The sequence below is a fragment of the Hordeum vulgare genome, chromosome 1H (genome assembly GCF_904849725.1).
Source record: "Hordeum vulgare subsp. vulgare chromosome 1H, MorexV3_pseudomolecules_assembly, whole genome shotgun sequence".
Classification (NCBI taxonomy): domain Eukaryota; kingdom Viridiplantae; phylum Streptophyta; class Magnoliopsida; order Poales; family Poaceae; genus Hordeum; species Hordeum vulgare.
Window position 1 is genome coordinate 424,632,866 of NC_058518.1, and position 6,000 is coordinate 424,638,865.

Genomic DNA, 6,000 nt, shown 5'->3' on the forward strand with positions numbered 1-6,000 from the left:
TAGTCACATTGCTTGCAAGCTTCTTGTGATGTTGTATTACCGAGTGGGCCCAGAGATACCTCTCCGTCATACGGAGTGACAAATCCCAGTCTCGATTCATGCCAACCCAACAGACACCTTCGGAGATACCCGTAGAGCACCTTTATAGTTAGCCAGTTATGTTGTGACGTTTGACACACACAAGGCATTCCTCTGGTGCCCGGGAGTTGCATGATCTCATGGTCATAGAAACAGATACTTGACATGCAAAAAACAGTAGCAATAAACTGACATAATCATATGCTATGTTCATAGTTTGGGTCTTGTCCATCACATCATTCTCCTAATGATGTGATCCGTTATCAAATGACAACTCATGTCTACGGTCAGGAAACCTTGACAGTCTTTGATCAACGAGCTAGTCCTTTAGAGGCTCACAAGGGACAGTGCGTTGTCTATGTATCGACACATGTATTTGAGTTTCCAATCAATACAATCCTAGCATGGATAATAAATGATTATCATGAACAAGGAAATATAATAATAACTAATTTATTATTGCCTCTAGGGCATATTTCCAACAGTCTCCCACTTGCACTAGAGTCAATACTCTAGTTCACATCACTATGTGATTCACACCCAATGAGTTCTGGGGTTTAACCATGTTTGCTTGTGAGAGAGGTTTTAGTCAACGAGTCTGGACCTTTCAGATCCATGTGTGCTTTACAAATCACTATGTCATTGTGTAGATGTTGCTACCATGCTTCATTTGGAACTATTCCAAAGGACTGCTCCATTACACGAATCTGGTCTGCTACTCAGAGTCATCCAGATTGGTGCCAAAGCTTGCATGAACGTAACCCTTTACTACGAACTCTTTTATCACCTCCATAATCGAGAAACATTTCCTTAGTCCTCAAGTTGCTAAGGTTAATTTTGACCGATGTCGAGTGATCCATTCCTGGATCACTCTTGTACCCCTTGACCGACTCATGTCAAGGCACACATTAGGCGCGTACACAACATGGCATACTATAGAGCCTACGACTAAGGCATAGGGGACGATCTTTGTTCTTTCTCTTTTTTCTGCCGTGGTCGATCTTTGAGTCTTACTCAAATTTCACACCTTTATAACACAACCAAGAACTCCTTCTTTGACTGATCTATTTTGAACTCCTTCAAAACTTGTCAAGGTATGTACTCATCGAATGTTTTATCAAGCGTATTGATCTATCTCCATAGATCTTGATGCTCAATGTTCAAGTAGCTTAATCCAGGTTTTCCTTTGAAACACTCCTTTCAAACAACCCTTTATGTTTTATAAATTCTACATCATTTCCGATCAACAATATGTCAACCACATATGCTTATTAGAAATTCTATAGTGCTCGCACTCACTTTCTTGTAAATACAAGTTTCTCATAAACTTTGTATAAACCCAAAAGCTTTTATCATCTCATCAAAGAACATATTCCAACTCTGAGATGCTTGCTGCAGTCCTTAGAAGGATCGCTGGAGCTTGCATACTTCTTAGCATCCTTAGGATCGACAAAACCTTCTGGTTGTATCACATATAATATTTCCTCAAGGAAATGATGTTTTGACATCCATGTGCGAGATTTCATAAATGAAAAATGTAGGAACTGCTAACATAATTCCAATAGACTTTTAGCATCGCTACGGGTGAGAAAGTCTCATCGTAGTCAACTCCTTGAACTTGTCGGAAACATCTTTGCGACAAGTCGAGCTTTCTTAATGGTGACATTTACCATCATCGTCCGTCTTCCTTTTAAAGATCCATTTGTACCTAAAAGCCTTACGACCATCAAGTAGTTCTTCCAAAGTCCACACTTTGTTTTTATACATGGATCCTATCTCGGATTTCATGGCCTCCAGCCATTCGTCAGAATCCATACCCACCATCACTTCTCAATAGCTCGTAGGTTCATTGTTGTCCAACAAAATGACCTCCAAGACAAGATTATCGTACCACTCTGGAGCAGTAGGTGTCCTTGTCAACCTACGAGGTTCGATAGTAACTTGACCTGAAGCTTCATGATCATCATCATTGGCTTCCTCTTTAATTTGTGTAGGGGCCACAGGAACAAATTCTTGTGCCCTGCTACACTCTGTTTGAAGTTATGGTTCAAAAATCTCATCAAGTTCCAGCATCCTCCCACTCAATTCTTTTGAGAGAAACTCTTTCTCAAGAAAGGACCCGTTTACGGCAACAAACACTTTGCTTTCAGATCTGAGATAGGAGGTATACCCAACTGTTTTGGGTATCCTATGGATATGCATTTATCCACTTTGGTTTCGAGCTTACTAGGATAAAAGCCTTTTGACATAAGCATCATAGCCCCAAACTTTAAGAAACGACATCTTAGGTTTCTCTAAACCATAGTTCATATGGTGTCATCTCAATGGAATTAAATGGTGCCCTATTTAAAGTGAATGTGGTTATTTCTAATGCATAACCCCAAAACGATAGTGCTAATTCGATAAGAGACATCATAGAATGCACCATATCTAATAGGGCGCGGCTACAATGTTCGGACACACCATCATAGTATGGTGTTCTAGGTTGCATGAGTTGTGAAATAATTTCCACATTGTCTTAAATGTATACCAAACTCGCAACTCACATATTCATCTCTACGATCACATCGTAGATATTTCATCCTCTTGTCATGATGATCTTCAACTTCACTCTAAAATTGATTGAACTTTTCAATAATTCAGACTTGTGATTCATCAAGTAAATACACATGTATCTACTCAAATTATCTATGAAGTAAGAACATAACGATATCCATTGCGTGCCTCAGCACTCATTGGACTGCATACATCAAAATGTACTATTTCGAATAAGTCACTTGCTCGTTCCATCTCACTGGAAAACGAGGCCTTTAGTCATCTTGCCCTTGTGGCATGATTTGCATGTCTCAAGTGATTCGAAATCAAGTGAGTCCAAAAGATCCATCTGCATGGAGTTTCTTCATGCGTTTACACCAATAGGCATGGTTCACATGTCTCAAATGATTAAAAAATGAGTGAGTCCAAAGATCCATCGGCATGGAGTTTCTTCATGCGTTTTATACCAATATGACTGTAGCGGCAGTGCCACAAGTATGTCGTACTATCATTATTAACTTTACATCTTTTGGCATCAATATTATGAACATGTGTATGACTACGATCGAGATTCAATAAACCATTCACATTGGGTGCATGACCATTGAATGCATTATTCATGTAAACAGAATAACCTTTATTCTCTTACTTAAATGAATAACCGTATTGCAATAAACACGATCTAATCATGTTCATGATCAACGCAAACACCAAATAACATTTATTTAGGTTCAACACTAATCCTGATGGTAGAGGGAGCGTGCGATGTTGATCACATCAACCTTGGAATCACTTCCAACACAAATCGTCACCTCGCCTTTAGCCAGTCTTCGTTTATTCCGTAACTTTTATTTTGAGTTACTAACATTTAGCAACTGAACCGGTATCTAATACCCATGTGCTACTAGGAGTACTATTAAAGTACACATCAATAACACGTATATCTAATATACTTCTGTTGACGTTGCCAGCCTTCTTATCTACCAAGTGTCTAGGGCAGTTCCGCCTTGATGATCATTCCCCTCATCATATAAGCACATAGTCTCGGGATTGGGTTCAACCTTGGGTTTGTTCATTGGAGTGACAACTCACTTATCATTCTCGAAGTTTCCTATCTTGACCTTGCCCTTCTTGAAACTAGTGGTTTTACTAACCATCAATACTTGATGCTCCTTCTTGGTTTCCACCTTCGCGGTGTCAAACATCGTGAATAGCTCAAGGATCGTCTTCTCCATCTCTGGTATGCTATAGTTCATCACGAACCTCAGTATCTTGGTGGTAGTGACTTTGGATAACTATGTCAATCACTATATCATCTGGAAGATCAACTCCCACTTGATTCAAGTGATTGTAGTACCCATACAATCTGAGCACATGCTCGACGATTGAGCTTTTTGCCTTTACTTTGCGGGAAAAGAATCTTATCGGAGGTCTCATACCTCTCAACATGGGCACGAGCCTGAAATCCCAATTTCAGCTATTGGAACATCTCATATGTTCTGTGACGTTCAAAATGTCTTGGGCACCTCAATTCTAAACTGTAAAGCATGACGCGTTGAACTATAATGTAGTCATCAAAAACATGTATGTCATATGTTCACAACATCCACAAACGATGCTTGTGGGTTAGTACACCGAGCGGTGCATTAAGTACATAAGCCTTTTGCGCAACAATAAGTACAATCCTCAGTTTGCGAACCCAGACGCATAATTGCTACTATCATCTTTCAACTTAGTTTTCTCTAGGAGCGTATTAAAAACAGGGAGCTACAGTGTGAGCTAGTGATCTACAACATAATTTGCAAAGACATTTTGACTATGTTCATGATAATGAGCTCAATTAATCATATTACTTAAGAACTCCCACTCAACTCAACATCCCTTGGGTTGTTCGAGTGTAACATGATCCAAATCCACCAACCCAAGTCCAATCATCACGTGAGATGAGGTGGCTTCAATGGTGAACATCCCATGTTGATCATATCTATTATATGACTCATGTTCGACCTTTCGGTCTCCTATGTTCGGAGGCCATGTATGTACATGCTAGGCTCGTCAAGTTTAACCCAAGTGTTCCACGTGTGCAAAACTTTCTTCCACCCATTGTATGTGAACATAGAGTCTATCGCACCCGATCATCACGTGGTGTCTCGAAACGATGAACTATCGCAACGGTGCACACTCAGGGAGAACACAATTTTATCTTGAAATTTTAGTGAGGGGTCACCTTATAATGCTACCGTCATCCTAAGCAAAACAAGGTGCATAAAAGGATTAACATCACATGCAAATCATAAGTGACATGATATGGCCATGATCTTGTGCTTTTGATCTCCATCTCCAAAGAACCGACATAATCTCCATTGTCATAGTCACAACACCATGATCTCCATCATTATGCTGCCATCAAGGTCGTTGCGCCAACTATGCTTGTATCACTATTGCTACTGATTTAGCGATAAAATAAAGCATCTCCAAGCGCCAAAATTAATTAAAGACAACCCTATGGCTCCTGCCGGTTGACGTAGCATCGACATCCAAGTCGATATTTAACTATTACAACATGATCATATCATACATAAAATATATAACATCATTTTCTTGGCCATATCATATCACAGCATACCCTGCAAAAACAAGTTAGACGTCCTCTAATTTGTTGTTGCATGTTTTACGTGGCTGCTATGGGCATCTAGCAAGAACGATTTTACCTACGCAAAACCATAACGGTGATACACAAGTTTCTATTTAACCTTCTCCAAGGACCACCTTTGTCGAATCCGATTCAACTAAAGTAGGAGATACAGACACCCGTGAGCCATCTTTATGCAACATGTTGCATGTTACTCGATGGAAGCGGCCTCTCGTACACGGACGAGTAAGGTTGGTCCGGGCCGCTTTATCCCACGATACCGCCAAATCAAGAAAAGACTAAGGAGGGCAGAAATCCGAATACCAACGCCCACAAACTCCTTTGTATTCTACTCGAGATGTCATCTAAGCATAGACCAAGCTCTTATACCACTGTTGGGGAACATCGCATGGGAAAAATGTCCTACACTCACCAAGATCAATCTATGGAAATCAACATTAATGAGAGGAAACATATATAACGTGGTTGATGTAGTCTAACATCTTCACGATCCAAATCGCAGTCCGTCCCGCGATCCCATCACGATCCATCTGCGATCCCATCCCGATCCATCCCGATCTAGTGCCGAACGGATGGCACCTCCGCATTTAGCACACGTATAGGTCGATGACAATCTCCGCCTTCTCGATCCAGCAAGAGGGGGAGGAGAGGTAGCTGAGTTCTCCGACAGCACAACGGCGTGGTGGCGGTAGTGGTGGAGCGGATCCGACAGGGCTTCGTCGTGCACTGCCGAA